This window comes from Grus americana, chromosome 11, assembly GCF_028858705.1.
Source record: "Grus americana isolate bGruAme1 chromosome 11, bGruAme1.mat, whole genome shotgun sequence".
NCBI classification, from domain to species: Eukaryota; Metazoa; Chordata; class Aves; order Gruiformes; family Gruidae; genus Grus; species Grus americana.
Genome location: NC_072862.1, coordinates 19462012 through 19482344, shown reverse-complemented (window position 1 = coordinate 19482344; position 20333 = coordinate 19462012). Strand labels below are relative to the sequence as shown.

At 43.4% G+C, this 20333-nt stretch overlaps 1 protein-coding gene across 7 annotated transcripts in view; it reads right to left on the bottom strand.

Annotated features, from left to right (window-relative positions):
- The window catches only part of RAD54L2 (RAD54 like 2), a 72700-nt gene extending 53412 nt beyond the window's left edge, over positions 1 to 19288 (bottom strand). For 4 of the 7 annotated variants that reach the window (XM_054838074.1, XM_054838070.1, XM_054838066.1 and 1 more), the window contains exon 1: positions 19129 to 19288. The gene's annotated coding sequence lies outside the window, so the exon portion shown is untranslated. Of the gene's footprint in view, positions 1 to 4275; positions 4385 to 17510; positions 17607 to 19128 lie in introns of all 7 variants that reach the window. The other 3 variants (XM_054838068.1, XM_054838071.1, XM_054838067.1) reach the window with 2 other exon arrangements.
- Between the last annotated feature and the right edge of the window lie 1045 nt (positions 19289 to 20333).

Here is a 20333-nt window from a genome sequence, read left to right as displayed (position 1 = left end):
TAATTACCTATTACAAATACAAACAAGTAAAAAGGAAGGACGTAGATCTGGAGTCCTTCCCCACCTGAGCAAGGAGGGAGCAGGATTCCCCTCTATCTCCAGGAACCACAGAAGCCAATGTGTCTTTACAGAAGCTCTTTGCCTGCTCCAACACAAGTGATTTAGGCACAGGACATGCTCGTTCCTGAGTACACACCCATCCCATACAAATCCCTTCAGAAAGGGCAGGTTTAACACTAATGCTACTGCGGTGCTGAACAGTAAAGAGGATTCCATCACCTCCCCAACCTCCAGCCAAGCCCAATATCTGGGACTCATCAAGATTTGTCCCTTAAAGCCTGTTTTGTAACCAAGACTTCACGTTGGTCACTGTGGTGCCTGGCCATAGAAACAGGATCAAGCACACTGGCAAATCACAAGAGGATTTGCACAGACAGTTTAATAAACCCAGGTATTTCAAAGTCAGTGCTGCATAATGCTCTTCAGTTCCTGCTATACAGTCATGTTATAGGATAATAATTTCCTTTATCTTTTGTTTGTTTGGCAGCAAAACAGTTGGTTGGGGCCATAAGATTTCTCTCACGCACTCAGCTCACACACAAACACTTCAAACTAGATGCGTACGAAGGTAACTGCTGGCTCCTCAGGAAAAATCTCATCTTTTTACCAGATCGCATGCTAGCACAGCTCTGGTACCATATAGGTAGCCTTCAGTAACTAATGGAAAATTATTGTAAAGCATCGAGATGGCTCACTAAAGAACTCATGAGCTTAAGCTTCTCTAAGATAAAAAAAATCTTGTAACAGTTTGCAAGTAATAACTTGCAATGTTACTGCAAAATAGCAGTGAATACTTTTCTGTTCAATTTAAAAATCTAATAAGAAATAAACCTGAGATCAGTGGGTTTGGACAGTTTGATTCTAACACACATTAGAACTTCTCCAATTTACATTATGTAACATATTAACATCTCTATTTTACATTATCATGTAAAAAACTGGAGGGGTGGAAAAATCACTTAAAAGGATAAACATTTTCTCAAAAAAGAGCCAACAGCATTACTGACCAATATTAGTCTAGCTGATCCCCTTTATTATTTTAAACAAAGCAAACTTAAGTGTTTACTGAACAAAAATCAACAGGAATTTCTTTCCCCCCCAGTGATAACCCCCACAAATTGCATTTAAAGCCATCCTTAATTGATTACTCTATGATTTAAATCCCTCTTTCCTTTGCAGTCTGAGACTGTTAAGACTCGAGCAACACAGTTTTTCAGCTGCGACTCAGGGTGGCCACACACTGCTAGCTGGGAAGGAAGAAAACAAGTCTCCTCCCTCATTTCCTCTTGTTCAAATTGCAACAAAACTAAGTGCCATTGATCCCCTAAGTGATGTGTTTACTACAGGAATATTAAACTGAAGAAAGGGAAATGCAGCAGCCTGTCAAATCCTAAATTGGAGAGCATCTGCTTGCCCTGGACCACCCATCTGAGAGAGGCAAGTGTGCTTCTCCCCACCCCAAGTAAACATAGGCACAACGCATCTAGTCTTCGCCCACATTTGATGAGGGTATTAAGGAGCCTACTGTGATTTGTGGGAGAAGGAATTGAGAGGAAAAAAAATGAGTGCTTTAAAAAACACTTCCATATACCAGTTTTGGGAGAGTTGCAGGACCTGCTCTTCTATTCTCTCTAGGTTAACAATCTCTTTCCTAAAAGGCACCACGATACTAAGAACAGCCTGAAACTGGTTGTTCCCTGACAACAAAAACAACAAAAGCTGCTGCAAGAAGGAGTGGGAGAAAGCAAAAAAAACCACCAACCCCTAAAACCAACCCATAAAGAAAGAAAAGGGAGAGCTAATCCTTCCCCTCTGCTGACACAACAGTACTGAAACGGAGAATGTGACAATGAACATTACATAAGGCCTGGCTCCCACTGCGATCCCCAACAAAAAGAGCTAGTGCGAGTCAATGGCAGCATCTGCAGATCATTACACAACCCAGACTGGTGGCAGCGGCACACACCGGCGTCATCCATCAACTGCTGCGGGAACCTCCTGCCACAGGGTCCTTGCTCTCCTGCGTTTCAGAAGGGATGCCCTACTGCCAAGAGCGTCAATGCTTTGTAACCTCTAAAGAAAAAACTGGACGCTCTTCTTAAGATATCAGTGCTCACTTCCACACGGAAGTGCCTTCATAAGGCACTGACAAACTCTTTACATCTGGAAAGAGCCAGCAGAAATGGGCAATCTTTGTGTTTGTATACAGGTATACAATTATTTGCCTAAACAATGTTGCATTGCTTTTAAAAGCAATTTTATTTAATCACATTAAAGTAGAAATTGGCTTCCTATAAATCAACTCTAGAAGAGCGGTTTGTTTTGCACTGATAAAATTTCAGGCTGAGGTAAGAAGCATGTGATTGGTTTCGCTTCCAGTAATTACTGATACTCATCTGGATTAACACCATCACAAATGAACAGAAATTTTGTCTCTTACTTCACAGAATCCCCATTTATGTTTTTAGCTCTGGCAACTGCTGTATAAATGGCACTTGCATTCCCTGCTAAAGAAGATGTTGAGAAAAGGAAACTTTCCTTCCCTGATCACCACTTCCGCTTTCGAAGCAAATAGCATTTCAACATAAAAGCCACTTTCAAGTGTGCTTTCACAGGTTTTGCCCATGGTGCTATAGCTATAGAAAAACAACCAGTATCTGTGAGAGGAGTAAAATCCCGAGAAAATATTTCAAATGCTAGGGAAGACTCCACAGTAGGGCACAGCATGTCAGGATTCCAAATTACATTCGATACATTTTATATAGCAGATTAATTTGGGGCAAATTCACCTACTCTGCATTAACAATAACCATTCTCAAATTCCAAAAGACAGATTTTAAAAGTCAGCTCATGGGAGAGGTATGCCAAGCCTTTGTGAGTACTCAAACTATGGCAAGAGGTGAGCCAATTCCCACGAGCAAGGAAGATCCAGATAACTGAAAGATCCCTCTAGGAGTTTAAGCTCTCATTATACATAGGTGCCAGAGAAGAAGTTATGTAATAAATCAAGAACAAATTACATAAACAGAAGCAGTGGAACAGAGAGGAGTGACAAGGCAAAGAGCTAATCCCCTCCCAAGGAAAGATCAGTCACTGTCACTCTATGCAGACAAGCTATGGCTTTGGTCATTGAGATATGTTACCATTATGGCTCACCTCCTTGAAGGATATCCCACAGAAATAGACTGATATAGCTCATAAACAACACTTTCATCTTTCGGAATGAGAAAATTGCATGTTTTCCCAATGCTGAAAGGCCTAGTTAATTTATCCTGTTTTTTCCAGTATCACCCCATCCACACACTGTTCCTTCTTTGCCTCCCAGAGAAGCACATTTCATTACAAGCGAATGATTTGCCACCTTTGACTGTGTCTCTGCTCAGGAAACAAGCTTTCCCATCAGCAGTGGTCCAGGGCAACCCACCATCACCTATGAGACAGACGCCCGTCACATTGCACACTGTCATCAACGGATCACAGAGTAAACACAACTCAACTCTTCCTTTGGTCATATGTCTGCATTTCACAAAGAAATACAGAGGACTGGGAGTTTGTTTTCAATGCCTCATCTTTCTTCCTCTTCAGAACTGGACTTAAAACTTGAGGTTTTGGTTTATGCAATTTTTAGAAAAAGGAAGAATTCAACACGTTTTTGTTCCTCTTTATTCCTTACCCCACCTCCAGCAATGATAATTACACTAGTGATGAGAAAGCGTTACTTATGCCACCTACAGTTTACCAAAGAAACTCAAAGACAAGTAAAAAAAGAAAGAAGAAAACCAAAAAATCCTGAAGTAGGAGGAAATGGAAATAAACAGTTTTGAACTCGCATGATATGAAGAAGACAATTAGCATATGTTATACCCAAGTTGCTGCAGTCTGTCAAGCAATCATACATTAAACTAATTTTTATTGGATTCCACTGTAGATTAAAAATCCATTAAAAGATTAAAAACTGTCAGAAACTTGGGTTTCTTTCAGAATCGTTCCCTCCAACATAACATTCTACTTGCACAGTGCTGGAAAAATTTACAGTAAATGCCACTTACAAAGGTCACTTTTCTGCTGGTTTTGAGAACAAAGTCACCAAAACCTGTTGATCTTTGCCCTTCCCACTAATCAGGTCAAAATAAACCAGTCACACTGATCGTTATCTATCCTGCACAAATACATTTGTTTTGATGACACTTAGGATTGACACTACACGCAGCTCACATGGAAAGCAACTGGATGAAATAGCCTCCTGTGGTTTTGTCCTTAGCAATGGAATCGCCACTTTGGTTGCGTTTCGCTGGCTCAAAACCTCCCAATGGTTTGGACAGGCCTGCAAGGGAAAAGAATGCAGCTTACTGCCTCTCACTGTACAGCACAAACAATCCAACACTCTGTTTAGGGGATCGTTTGCATACACACACAAAAACCACCCCAATTAGAGATAATAGGTATTCTTTCATGAAAGAAACTGAGCTATGAGCCTCATGATATACATATTACATTGTTAGCTTACTAAATTGTGAGTATCTGACTCTACATTCTTGAGCTTACTTTCACAAGAGCTTTAAAAGCAGCACAATGCAAGTTTGGCTAAGGAGATAGGCAAATATTAACAGAAAGTTAATATACCCTGTGGGTCACCATTCCCTTTCGGTAAACATACCCGACTGTCCAGTCCCAACATATGTTCAACAGGATGTTAATTACCCTTATGAATGGGCACAAGCACATCCCCAATGCTAAGACAGGAAGGTGCCATTGAAAAGGGATATATTAGCAAGTTATTAAAAAACACAGTATGGTGAATAAGCACCACAACAGTCGTGGACAGAAGTAGCTGCTGGCTACTATACACAACTTTTTTAGAGTAAAAATGTCACTATCTCCCAAATTTATAAATTCACTTAACTTTAATAAATGCTAGGAATGTCTTTTGGAATACTTGCTCTTACTGAACAGACAATACTGTATAGATATTCATACCCATGCAGAATCTAAATGTTATGTTTCCAAGTTTCAGAAGCAGAATGATAAAGAGCATTCAACTGTGATCTTCAAAAAAACCCCATACCCTTTGGTGTATTCTTTCTCTCAAAGTTAAGTGCAAGTTTCAGTCAACTGCTTTCCCCAAGTGACCACTTTTTCTATCAAAGCTCATTTAGCATTTGCAAATTCTGCTTGACTGGCAGCCGTACCCAGCGAGCAAGTACAGAAGGAACTGCAGGCAAGCCAGTTCTTCTAGCGTCCTGTTGACATGTTACCATCCCAAGCGAAGGGGACCATATGTTGTAAGAAGTCAACATCCCTACACGCAGCTGCTGCTATCTCCCAAAATATAACAGGAATGGAATTTCTTGTCCCATCTCTATTTTTCCTCCCCTCCTCTTGAATCAAGGTTGCCAAGTCATTTTATTCAAGCTACCCATTTGTCTACTTGTAGGAATGCTTGATCATTATTGATTTGGGCTGAACTCAGAAATCTGAATAGTAAGTATAACTTTTCTTTTGATGGGAGTTCTTGGGTACAATTATTGTCATCGTTTAACAGAGAAAACTAGTTACGTGGCACTTCCAGAGCAGATTTACTGGCAATGCTGTAACACCTCACTCAATTTCATTCATAGTTTTCTCTCTGTTAGGGATGAAGGAGGCAAATAGCAAAAATTAAAGACTTTCTGGAGGATGCACTCATCACTATAAATGTGTGTATATTCACAAAAAGGTTCCACACTAGCAGCAGCAGCTAACAGCTCTGTATCTCATTCTGTTAAAATAAGCATTTCACTGACCAGAAATATTGATTTCGTTGAAATATAAGACCTCCTCTCTTCCTTGTTTTTCAAAAGTGCAACAGTAAGTACAGGAGGAAGAAAAAAAGGCACCTCTAAAATTTTATATATTTTTTTTTTAAGGGATAGTCAGAAAAAAAGAATTTCTTACAGAGTCTGCATGACTAAGCAGATCACCCATTTCCTCAATGTTCTCTACTCATTACCTGGGTCTTATTTCTCTCAAGTAGGTAACTATTATCATTATAGAATAAACAAATTCAGATCACATAAAGGCCTTAGTTACTTATCCTCAGAGAACAGGATGTGAAGTTACAGTGGACCAAAACTTAAAAATGCTGGCTAGGATAAATCTTACTATGCACTGTCCAGAGTTAAGAGCTTCCCCACACACACAAAAAACCCCCAGCTTCCCCAGGAAATTCTCTTCCAGAGATAACAGGACCACATCCCAGGATTGAGGGAAAATCAGAAACCAATCTCTTCTGGGATAACAGATTTCCCCCAAATATCTCATCTCAAAAGCACCTAACTTCTTCAACCCCAAGTCTTCGTTATTCTACGCAACAGTCATCTTGCCGTCCAGTTTTCAAGGCAATTGCTTTACCCTGTTTAGAGCTTGCACTACACTTCATACGCTAAGTGTTGAAAGGCACTGATTTTGTAAGGTTTATTTTTTTGGTCCTGTTCCCTCAATTTGTTGACACCTATGGACAAGAAACTTAAAACTCAACTGATGACACCACTCCTACAACAAATTCTTGATTTAAGAAAATATTCTTTGTTCCTGCTATCTCACACACCCCAACAGCCCCCGCAAAAACAATCTCACTTTTCTTATTTCCTGTGCCCAGAAGCTTGTGTTTGGTTGCTGAGGTGCACTTTTTTCTAAGGACGGAATATACAACTCTTGCACTACTTCTGGAAAGGAGAAGCCACAGCCGGCCACCTTTTCACACAAGTGTTAAGCAGCGATGCTGAAAGACTAACCTAACCCTCTGGACAGTTACATTATGAATGCTGTTTCTTTCGCTTTCGTCAGCGAGTGATGCAGATAATAAATGCAAAGACTAAATAAAAAAGAGTGATGAACAGAAGATGGCAACCAAAACTTGATGCTAATCCCACCAATTACACACAGTGACGTGGCCCTGACATTGACAGACAGTTTTCAGGTTTCACAGGCACCAGAAGGGTAATAAACATTTGGCCTTGATTGAATTACCCATTTTCCCTCTTGCTGATTGCAGCTTCTCAGGCCTCGGACACACTCTGCAGCAGCTGCGCTCTCCCACCAGCGCACCACTCCCGTATTGTGCCAGCACAACTATCTGTGTGGCTGGACAGCAAACTGATTCAGCTGGAAAATAACTCAGAAACAAAATTTGGTTCCCAAATGTAATTTACTACAAAGTCGCATGAACAGCTGTGCAGGCACGAAGGAAAAAACAGTCAAGAGTGGGAACAAGCAGCTCTGGGTACGGCCAGATCAAGCCAGCATCACTGTCCACAGGGCCATGGTCTTAGCAGTCAGAATGCTGCTCCACGTGCAGGGGACAGAGAGCTTTTTGATTTGAGAAACTGAGATGGTCTTTGTGACAAAACTTCCTTACCTTCGTTACAAACACTGATCAAAGGCACGGTGCATGTATCTGAGGTGAGGCATGAACGTTCTCATATTTAATCCTCTCATTTGTCCCCTTCTTTAAATAGTCATGGCATCATTATGTGGTTTGTGTGGAGAGGTAGCTATTTCTGAAGTTCGTTTTGTTGGCTTTTACTTTTTAAATTGAAAAATCAATGCAATTGCCACTCAAAGGGCAAAAGTACCATAAATTATATCACGCAGTTAGAGACCCTCGCTGTGCACTGTTAACATCTCTCTCCCATAGCAAATACCTTTAAACTGCCCAGAGCTCAAAGCAAAATACTGATAGACCTCCTTGTGTAAGTCCTTAACATTTAACATATTTAATGATAGCCTCTGTGAACAGGTCCTTGCAATTACATGCAGGTACATTAAAGGGGCAAAGAAAGGATAAGGCTCTGTTCTGGGGAACGGGAAGATAAGCTGCCCTGACCTAGAGAAACTGGTCACTAACACTAACAGAAATTTCTCCAGGTCAGGGCAGGTCCTCCTCTAAATGCACTCTTGTTAAAGGAACACCTCTGTGTGGCGACAAGGAGAAGTGATGCAATCTGCACCATGAGAACAAATGGGTAATTTCTTTAACCTCATGGAGAGGAATTTGCTTTGGCCATGATGCCCTTGCCTGAGATCAAGGGCTAATTTTTAGTACCCAAATAAGAGAAAATCACTTGCTTCAGCCCTCTACCTTTCTTTGTTTTCATGTTATGTCTTATTATGTCTGGGATAAGTAGATATTCCTGGGCTGCCCTAGAACATAGACCTTTCTCCGAGATCTTCAGGGAATCAATATTTTATTTTTTCTTGATCTCAGAAACCTTTGCTTTGCTCCCAATGTACACTACACTTCGCTGCCTGCTTAAAAAGCACAGTTCCTGGCATGAACTGCTTTCTCCCCATGAGGACTAAGCTTCCCACAGGAGCTGAGCCCCCCAACCCATCCTATGCAGCCAAGGGCCAATGTGGAGTTCTGGCCATAAATACACACTGGTATACCTAGCCTCTCATACACATTCTCTGCTTGCTTTGTGCTTGTTTCACTCAGCACTTGAACTTCACCCAAGCTGCTCAAGGAGGCATAACCACCTTTGCCATGAAGTCCTAAAAGCCTTCTCTCATCCTTTCTCCTGCTAGGAATGAAGTTGCCACTCCAGAAACCGCTACTCTTGGTCTTCATTTTCTGACTCAGGCCACAGGTAACCCCTTCCACATTTTACAACCTAACACTAAACAATGTCCCAGACAAGCAAAGATATAGGTGAGGAGGGAAGAGACAGGTCCCGTCAGCAGCCACAAGACAGACACCTGTCTGGTACAGGATCTAGGAAGAGTTACAGCACAGTGAGACAAAACAAAGTAGAAAAAACTGAAATCCTTATCTCCCGAGTTCTATAATCCTTCCCCCATCCCCAAACTCATCCAAACTCCTGGACAATTAACTCTGTTCCCCCTCAATCTTTCCTGCTATAAATAATGAGAAGTGGAGTTAGCTGATAATACTGATGGGGAGTAGCAGCATGAAACTAATGGGATTTCACAGAGGAACAACCAAAAATTGTTTGCCCCATCCTTTTTTATTGTGCTTTTTTATTTTCTAAGACATTAAACACAACTCAAAAAGCCACCCATGAAGAAATCAAAAACTAGAATCTGCAAGAGTTCAAAAAGCCCATTAAAGGGTAGGCTTGAGTTTCTTTTGGCTAGCATATAACAAATACAACCTAGCTAACCTGAAACCTAAAGACAGTAAAAAAATGAAGGTGAGAGCAAAATATTATTTTTATTGAAGGAAAAGACATCAGAAATTTCAACTTTCAAATCCATTTTCTGTAAGGTAAAAGTGAGGGGGTTTTTATTAAGTTGAAAAAAAATACAAGTTGAAGTCTAAAAGGAAGATTCATTATTTCTGGAAATCTACAAAACGCATCTGTATTCAAAGTTGGTTTTTGTGGTGGTTTGGTTTTGAAATTTTTTTTTTATTTATTTATTTTGTACCAGCTTGGAGTTTCCTTAAGGAAATCAGGAAAGAATGTTAGTTAAATTGCAGCTTCTTCATTTTCATCTCTCACTCTACTCCAGTTATTGTGGTGCAATTTTTCCACAATAATAACAGTTGTAGTTAAAGCTTGAAAAACTAGAGCATTCCATTAAAAGTACATAACACTATATCTTAAGGAAAACTATATGCCAAAATATTTAAAAACTGAAAGAGACCAGCAACAGATTTAGAAATAGAAAGATCATTACTTTCAGAACCATTCTAGTTCACAACAATTACCTTTAAGAGAAAAAAAAAAAAAAAAAAGAGAGAGAGGTCTCGATTTTAAGCTTTGTGTCCTCCCAAGTCTTGTCTGCTGTGAAGGCTGACAGCCCTCCAGAATGACATACAGAGCTCAAAAATGTTGTCTAGACTATGATTATAACTCATCATTGCTGCCTTGCTCTTGCCAATCACCAAAATCTCAGGGCTACACAATAAGTTGTACTAACTCTCCAAAGCTTGCATTTCAGGCATGAGACCCTGGGCCAGATGCAAGACACCACCAGCCCTTCAGTGATGCCTACAACAGCTACAGGCAAGGAGAAAACTGCACACATGGGGAAGGACTTTAACTTAAAACACTCCTAGAGCAGAAACAACTGTAAATAGAAGCCAGAGGAGCACTTTTTTTTTTTTTTTTTAAGACTGCAAGTAAAGAAACCAATCACTTAGATCACTCACTCTTTACTGCCCTCTCTTTGTCAGCAAAATGGGACAGACAAGATAACAGTAAGATAACAGAAGGAGAGACACACCCCCTCCAAGAGGCAAGGAAATTCAAAGATTAAAATATAAAGAGCTTCCCTCAATAAAAGGATTTTATCTCTAAGTCTTCCTGCATAGGACAGTCCAAGAGTGCAAAGAAAAGAATACAAGACCTCGCCTGTCTTGATGAAATAATAATATAAGCGATAGAGGGGGAAAGGTAGCACTTGGCTGGAAAATGCTCTGAGGAGGTGACTTCTTCCAGCAGGACAGTCTCTTTCAGCGATAAGAAAGGGATTTGCTAGAGCACCTGCCCCTCCTCAAAACCAGAGCTACTGAACATACATATTATGTCTGATGCTTGCTGGAAACATCTTTCCTGCACAAGAGTTCTTCGGCGTACGCACCCGTTTCCTACCGAAGTCGAGGGAGCACCTGGGGAAGAGACCATCTAGCAGCAATCTGCCCCAAGCAAAGCAGCCAGCTCCTGCAGGCTGTATTTCCTGCGGCCCTTCCTCCATTCACATGACTGGCATGCACTCGTGCTGTGATGGGGGAAAGATCAAGGCATCCGGAAAGGTGCCTACCAGGAGTAAGCTGCTATCACGACTGGACTAGTTCCCATCACGCTCCCAGAAGGGTTTAGGAAAACATCCCAAACTGATTGTCCTGATGGGCCACTAAGAACCCACGGGCAACCAACCACCTCTGTAATGGCCAAGGCAGAGGAGGACTCATAGCTTTTTTTCTTCTTCTCTACATCCTTCACCACTTTGGCAGATAGGACACAACAGAAACCACCCCTTTTGGAGGGCAAGAAACACACTGATTTCATACTGGCAGAGAAACACAAGACACTGCATCCTTATGCGTTCACACTCAAAACTACCGCTGCCACCATGAGCACATGCAATTTCTTCCTCTAATTAAGAAGTATTTTTTACAGAATGTAATGACTTAGCCCCCAACACTGACAATATAAAGCTTAGCTCTCACTACTGGTGAGTAGACTTCTTAAGAGCATGCTACCAGACTTTTGAGGAAAAAGTCTGGGGCAGATATTCCAGTTTGTTCAGGAAATGAAACAGCCAGCCCTGTTCAGCCCCTTCCTTTCCCCATCCTCAAAAATGACAATGCTTCCCCAAAAAAAGAGAGATCACAAAAATTTGATTTCATTGAAGTACATGGTTCATAAAAGCACATTTATTCCCTTGACAGAAAATGTATACTTAATAGATTTAAAGGAGTGCTATAAATGAACAACTATCATCATCAGATCATCTAACTCCAGTTTGGGCAAGAAGAGAGACCTAGTCTGAACACGACTGGGTGACATCTGTTTGGCATGTGCCAATATTCCCGTACTTGTGTGGTGGCATGTACGCTTGGACATTTACAAGTACACATACAGTGTACGTGTGCAAATACTCCTCCTGCATATCTTTCAAATGATATTTCATCCTGACTTGATGACTTCAAGAGATGGAGACATCCTAATTTCCCTTAACAGTTACAAGCACCTTCCTAATGCCTTCAGTGGTTAATCACATTCATTGTTAACAATCTCTGCCTTTTTCCTAATTTGAAATAATCTTTTTAACTTCCAGACACTGGCTGCTATCATATCTTTTTCCACTAAATTAAGGAGCCCATTGGTACAGAGTCTATTTTGCCCAAAGAAAATTGAGAAACTTTTAAATGCATCGCGATAAGCTAAACCAATTGAGCACTTCAAGAAAAAATTTTTATAATGAGTGACTTAATCACCCAAGCAGCACTGAACACTACATCATCTTTGTTGCTTTTGAACACCTCTTTAAAAACACTAACATTAAACCTGGTCAAAATATTCCCAAACTGATTTCACCTCTGTCCTCATTCAGTATTTTCTGTTATTATGGATGCACATTAGTATTAAAAAAGTATTAAGCTTATTTTAGTTGCCCTCATATCTACAGTGTTGCTCTGAAGATTCACATATTGCCATACATCTGCTACGCTCCTGCCATCCTTTCCAAGGCCACTGGTTTCTGGAAGTACGATTCTTTATTCTAGACCTACAGCCTCCAGTCTCTCCCACAACATGCGTAACTCTGTGCTCCAGCTCTATAAAAACATATTTGGCCATATTAGACCCAGTTACCCAAACAATTCAGAGGACACTGCACAGCTGCCATTCCTTCTTCATGCTTCACCACTCAGCACAACCTTTACATAATCCACAAGTTTGATCAGCTCTAATTTCACGTTTTCTTCCAGGCCACTGATCAAAACACCACAAAGCACTAGACTACTATAAATCCCTGAAAAATCCTTCATTCATATTCCGTTTCCCACATCTACTATTTTTAATCTAGGTTTTGACTCACTGACCGTACATGAAACTGTATCTGTCAAACAAGATTCATTTTCAACAATACCCTTGTTGATCAGTATTAGAGGAGGAATGGGAATATAATTATCAAACATATATACAAGTATATGTTTGATACAAGAGCTTTAATTATAATTTTTTTTATCTTTCAGAGCATTGACACTCACCAGTCATGCAGCAGTTTCCTTTACTTCACTGATTTTGAGTAAATCCTACCACCAGCACTCCGTAATCGACTCCTTTTTGACTAACATCCTATTTTCCAAACTGGCTCAGCAGGCTGTGTGAGCATCTCCACCCCACAATACCTTTCCAAGCTTTTTCAGGTTCATAGATTTTGTTTGGTTTGGGGTTTGCTTGGTTGGTTGGTGTTGTATCAGCCTTTGGGTGCAACATACAGCTACAGCAATTCACATGAAATCAATACACTTTAACAACCTATTTATTCCAGATTCAACAACTCCAAATATAATAATCCACACTTAATTGATGGTGATACTCTGGATTAAACTTGAGTTTCTCAGAGACTGGAGAAAATCTTTGATGAATTATCATGTCTCTAAAACATTATTTCCACAGTTCTGATGGGCTAGAGAAGTTTTCTTCACAAGCAAGAATTTTAAATAAAATTTTTCATTGTCAAGGGAAGAAAGTACAAGTCAAGATTATGGCACAGGTTGTCCAGAGAAGTGGTAGATGCCCCATCCCTGGAAACATTGAAGGTCAGGTTGGACGGGGCCTTGAGCAACCCGATCTAGCTGAAGATGTCTGTGCTCATTGCAGAGGGGTTGGATTAAATGATCTTTGGAGGTACCTTCCAACCCAAACTCTTCCATGATTCTGTATTATCTCCACCATGTTTCAATTATTTCCTGTGCTGTGCTTGCCCTACAAACTCTTTGTACCTGATCGGTCATACTGGCTAAGTAACAGAAAGGTTCTGTAGTTTCCTTTAATCAATTCTGCCCTTGTATAGCTCCAGTTCTTTGTTAATTAGATCAAGCTAGCTTTCCACAGAGAATGTCAGAGTAAAGTTATCTGCCTGTAATCTGCCAAATCACTACAAAACCTCTTTAATTGCTTTTATAAGTTTAGTGCCTCTCTTAAGACTTGTTATGTAAAGTGCATTGTTTTCCACGTTAGGCCTCGATCAAAGTCCTTCTCATGTTCAGCATAAGTTTCGATGTATTTGTACCACAAGAAAGTATGTGGGTACACTGAGCTTTTCCAACTTTGATTTTTCTACTTACCTGCCAGCAAAAGTCTACCAGCATAGAACCAATTACAGTGGCAGAAGAGAGCTTCTTTTAATATATGCTTAATCCTTGACTAGAAATTTCAGTTACAGCAGCAGAAAGTGCTTTGTACCAGAGTATTGCATCTACTAAAGCTTCTACCAGTACCACTGCATGTGCACATGTAGAGAAGGAGGACAGTCACATAAAGTCCTATCAGCAAGAAGCTGGTTCATCTCATCAACTTCCCTTCTTTTCAAACAGGTATTCAAGAAGCTAATGGTAACTGTACTTTGCAGCTCAAAAACCCCTCCTACGATTTAGGACAGTAGCAGCAGGCACTGTTTATAAGGTTTGAACACTGTACTCTGTATTTATACTACAAACCACACTGATAGCATCTAATATGTCTTCAGCCTTGTTTTGAAGCAACTGGCTAAAAGTCTTCCCCTTAGGATTTCTGCATCCTGGAATGAGACCTTCAGTCATGAAGCTATTCAGCACTTTTCTCAAGCACAGAATCAATACTTCCTCCAGACAGGTGCATACCAGCCTTTACATCTTTTCTGATATTTGAATAACCAACTCTCACTAATACCTAAGTTGGTTCATTCTTTCTTTGTTTCTGCATTCAAACTTGCAGAATAGCAGCTTTGGGACAACCTGACAGGCCACCACAGAGTGCTTCAAATCACTGCTCCTACTTACACATTTTAGAGCATGCTGAAAATGCTGTTATTAAATTTAAGTGATGTAATACCTCCCCCTCCCCTTCAAGTTCTAGTTACCTTCAAAATACACAAGACTTTTGGAGATGTCAGACTGACCCCAGCTCCAGCATTACCACTGAACAAGAACAAGATTTAAATTATCACAGCTGCTGTGAGATTACAATAGCACTGAATCAGTCTTGCTTGCAGGACTAAACTGACATTCTGCTATTCCACTTCAGACATAAAACTGAGTCAATGGCATGTTTGACCTTCAAGAATTTCTAAAAGCCTCTTTTCTATACTTTGAGATATTTTTCAAAGCAACAATTTTTGATAAGTTTTATATCTGCATGACTGAAAGCAATATATACTTTTTCATTCCCCCCTCCCTTTTTTTTCCCCCCAACTTGTTTCAACTTCAGATATACTGTTAGGTAATACGTACAATTAGCTTTGGCTGGTTACCACATACGAAATATTGATCAGTAACTTTCTTAGTGTTACTTAGGATGAGAAGTCACCAGCTAACTAGCTTAAAAGAAAGATGACTTAAAAAAACCCAAAAACCACAAAACACCACTACCACATTCTCAAAAGTCCAACCAGCTTCTAAAGGTGCCTATTCAACAATTTTTCCCCTCTCATGGCTACCTGTAATTCCACCTTCTTCCTTCTCACAGTATGTAACGACACCTGATTTCATCAACTAACTCTGCCCCTTTCTCAAACAACTTCCCCTTCATCCTTAAGATTCTGTTTCTTAATAAGCATAAAACCCTAGAAACTAAACTTAAGGTTTCTAAAAGTTAACAAGAAGTGAAATTTTCATTCATTGTTTCAATTTACCTAAATATCAGATTCAACACATGCTATCCTACAAGTTTGAACCCAAATATTGGTTTCTACTTCTTCTATGTTGGTGCAAGTACTTAATAAGCACCGATTTGGGGAGCAGGGGGAAACCACAGCTCTCTATAAATTCTTATTTTTATACAGCTAAAAATGTTGCTTAAACACAACAAATTCCTGCCTTGCAATGAGCATTCTCCAAAACAAACCCAGCTGTAATTAACTCAACAGACTTGACAATCAGGAAAATATTATGTAGAAATTATTTTGTGTAAACAGAAAACACATGTCTATATTATATCTGTACCAAGTATCTAGGAATATCAAACAGTACTTAACCTCTGCAGGAACTAAGTTCGCCAGAATTAAGTTTAAAATAAGAAACTTTGTTAACAGAGAATATTTATCCTACAGGGTATTATCTCCCAAAAACTTGTAAGCACCTGAAGGAAACAAGTTCAAAGAAATTACACTAACATAATTGCACTGCAACTAGCTGCATTCTTAAAAATATTGCATCTAAATGTTTCATTTAACTCACACCCATAAACAACACTATTTGAAGACACGCTTCCTATGTTATTAAATTCTGGATTTGAATTTGATCAAACGCGATTTAACTCAATCCTCATGGGAAAAGTCTCACTCCGCTGCCACTCCCTTCTTAGCCTAGTAACCTGATACATCTCAAAGAGGTATTTGAAACAACGCAATTTTGAGAAACAAAGTCAAGGCAACACAGCACGCAGACCTCCGGCCGGGAGACACAAACAGTCAGGGGATGTGTGACAGCAGAAGAGTTAGGAAAGGCCAGGTAGTCAACAGTCACCACTAGCAACTACTGGAATGTGTGGGAAAGGATGGAAAAACTACTGCTCAACGCTGCAGAAGGTGCAATTTGAGGCAAACACACCTGTATGTGCACACGTACACATTAACAAGGCTCTTTTCAGAGACGCACGCAGGGGGATGAGAGACAACGGTTGCATGCATGTGTACACAAATACATACATGCACGTACATGCAGATGTACACAGAAACACAAAATGTAACACATGGTGGACAGCAAGCTAAACATGAGTCAGCAGTGCGCCCTGGCAGTGATGCAAGCTAACAGCACACCGGGCTGTATCAGCAGGAGCATAGCCTGCCTGAGCAAGGGAAGCGATCGCTCCCTTTCACTTGGCACTTTTCAGACCCATCGGCAACACCACGTGCAGTTTTGGACACCCCCAGTACAAGACAGACACAAATAAACCAGAGTGAGTTCAGTGGAGGGCTACCAAGATGCTTAGGGGGATAGAGCACTTGCTGTGCAAAGAGAGGTTGTGAGAGCCGAGATTGTCCAGACTGGATAAAATAAGACTCTGGGGAGCCGAGAGCAGATCTCCCACACCCGCTCAGAGGTTATCAAGAAGACGGAAGGCTGTACACAGGCTCTGCACAGAGGTGTGCAGCAGGAGGACATGAGACATAAACTGCAACAGCGGAGGCTGTGACCTGACATAAAGAAAAGGTTTTTCCCTGTGAGGACAGTCAAGCACTGGAACAGGGACGCAGAGACTGATGAATCTTTGTCTTTGGAAGGTTTAAGACCTGAATGAACAAAGCCCTGGTCTGAACTCGGTGTTGATCCCACTGTGAGCAGCAGGTTGGACTAGAACCTCCTGAGGCCCTTTTCAACCTGAATTATTCTCTGACATTAACTTGGACCCCAGAGAACACTGTAATGGCCTGTTACAATTTTCTATGCCAGATTATATCTTTCAAATCTCCACTAAAATGCAACCACTATTAAGACAGAAAAATGTTGTTTGGTTCTTCTCTGCAAAAGAGCACATGATGTTCCAGTCCAGGATCTTCAGTACTCTCAAATATCAAAACTGGAGTTTCAAGAGTCTTTAGGGAGGCAGAAGTTACGAGTTACCCAAGTGCAGTACAAGTAGAACACAGTGGCTAAACATTCAGCTTTTTTTGGGGGGGGGGGCGGGGTGGTATTCAGTCTGAGGCAGTGTTAACCCAGAAAATATCACACATCCACAACAGCTCTTCCTTAAAGCAGCAACTACATTTTTCTTGGGAATTTCACATTTGACACCTACCGTTAATGAACAACCCCTATATTCTAATGCTGATAAGGTCACAGGATAAGAAGGTACACTGTTCGTGCTGTATATTCAGGATGTATAGCTTCACACCTGGGGAAAGAAGCCTCACTTAGCAAACCAAGGCCACATCAGAGCTCCCATCAAAAGCACCTGCAGTGGTCTAAGTGGGCTGTTTTGTTTTCATCCCTCTGCTGGGTGCTACTGCCCCTAGAGCAGAACTACCAAAACAAAGGCTGTTTATTCTAAACTAATTGATTTTGCATCGAAGCAGAGAGTGCTCACAAGGTCCATTACTCTAAGTCAGGGAGGGGAGTTACCACCTTCGACCAGGCAGCAGGAACATCTTCAACCAATACAGAAGTTTCTGCAGCGATTTCCTATGGGCGAAGTGATTATTCACTAGGCATGATGCTCGGATAACCGTGCAAAAAATATCCAACAAAGAATATCCAACATTAAGAAAGTTACAAAGACAAGAAAATGTAATCATTAGCATCTTATTAGCATAAGAAAGGAAGAAAGAGCTCCATTATTTCCTTTTAAAGTTTTTTTTTTTTCAATAAAAATTCCCCACCTGCATATAAAGTGATGGACTAAGAACTTTTTAAAGCACCAGTTTTGTACAAATCGATGAAGGGGCAGGAGGGGAAGTCAATGGAGTTTACAAGTATACTACAAATGTGAGCACCGAAACATCCAGTCACAACGTAACCACCAGCAAAAGTAGCCCATAAACTCTTCCATGGAGGGAGCAAGTTATAAAGCAGTGAGACAGGATCAAGCGAGAAGAGGCAACAGCTCAAATAACTGAGCCTTCTCCCTCCAAAGCTCACCAACAAGTCTCACACTGACACCAGATTATTACTTTGCGTGTCTGTTTACCAGCCCTACAGATCACTGCTGTTCAGTCTCAGCGGGAGCGTGACAACCGCTGTAACCCGGCACAGCCGGGCTCCGTCGGGCCCCTCTGGCTCCGTAGCCTCCCTCCAGCACGGGCCGACACCCGGGAGGCCGTGACACCCCACGGGAGGCAGGTGCACCACCCCCCCAGGCAGCCCGCCCACGCCCCCCAAAATCAGAAACTCGCTTAGGCCCTGAAACGCGGCGTGCACCGACCGAAACTCGGCGGGATGCTGAGGGGGGCGGCGAGCCGCGCTGCCCTGCCGGCCCCCACGCCCGGGTTCGGCGGTCCCCAGGCCGGCCGCCCCACTCCCACGATAACCGGCGGGGCCCGGGGGATGGGTGCAGCCTCAGCCCGGCAGCCGGGCGGCCCCAGCTCCCTCACACCGCCCCCACGCCCGGCGGCACTGCCCCATCACCCCCAGGCCCGGGGCGGCTATTTCCGCGCCGCCCCCACTCCGGCCCCCTTCCCCCCCCCCCCCCCCGGGCCCGGCAGCCGTTACCGCGCCACTCCCCCCCCCCCCCCCCAGCCCGGGTGTCCGCTCGCCCACCGCCACAGCCCCCCCCCGGGCCAGGCGGCCGTCGCCCCACGCCGCTCCCCGCACACCCCCGGCGGGGCAGGCGGCCGCGGGCCTCCGCCGGCGCGCCCCTTCCCGGCCCGCTCCCATTGTGGCGGCGGCGCTCCCACCGCGCCGCACCGCCGAGCTCTCACCTCGGCGGGGGGCTGCGGGCCGCAGCGGGCCCCGGGAGCTGGCGGCCGCCCTCCCGCCTCCGTCCCGGCCTCGGCAGTCAGCCGCCGCTCGGGGGCCGCATCACCCAGCGTCCGGCCCCCCCCACCCCCCGCCGGAGCTGCGCACGATATCCCCCGGGCAGCAACAGGCGCCTCCGCCGCAAAGGTTCCGCAGGGCGGAGAAAGGTTCCCCCTCACCCCAGAGGGCGGGAAAGCGGCGGGAGCCCGGGGACGGGGCGCTCCGGCCCTGAGGGAGCCGCGCTCCCCTCGGCGGCCGTCAGGGCCCGCCGGCCGCGGGATGGGGCTGTTCCGCGCAGCCAGGGCCCGCCCGAGTCCCGCGGGCCCCATTGGCCGCCCGGGCAGGCCCGGCAGCGGGGCCGACGGTGCCGGCGAATGGTGCCGGGAGCCCACCTAGGGGCTGGGGCGGGTATCGGCGGGAGCCGCGGCCCGGGGATGAGGGGCCTCCCCGGCCGCCTCGCTCACCGGCGGGAGTCTCGGCTGTGAGGAGAGTTACTGCCTGGAGCGTGGGGATAACCCCCCTCGCGGGCTGCTGTTAATTAGGCACCGGGTCCCATGGTAATGAAGGCTGAGAGGCCTCAGGGGATCTCTCCTCCACCCTCCCACTCGAGGCTATATACAGAGCTACAATACAGAGCTCAGCTCTGGGCCTAAAACCCTCCATGTATGAAATTCCATCAGCCTCTGAGCCCTGGCTCTAGCGCTGGACTTCTTCACAGGAGAGAACTTTTCCCTCATATCCAGTCTGATACAAGACCGTTTATATTTACAACCAGTTTCTCCTTCTCCTGAAACGAACCTGGCTCTGCTGCCTCCACACCATCTCCATGGGTACCGGACTATCACCACTGAGTCCACCCAAACCTCCAGCTCAACCCACCCATTTCCCTCAGCCCGTTGCGTCCCAATGCCGGTCACAGCCTCCACAGGACTCACTTAAATTCGCCTCTTTCACATATTGGGGATATCCAAAACTGCACACAGCATTTTGGATGTGATCTAATGAGTGCTGAGTAAAAGAGGAGCTCATCACTCACCTCCACTGGCTGGCTGTGGTCCCACGGACACAGCCCAGCGTGCCGATAGCCTTCGTCGTTGCCAGGACACGCTGCTGACACCACACCGGGAACATGCTGCTCACCCTGTACAACAGCAGCAGCCTGGTGTTT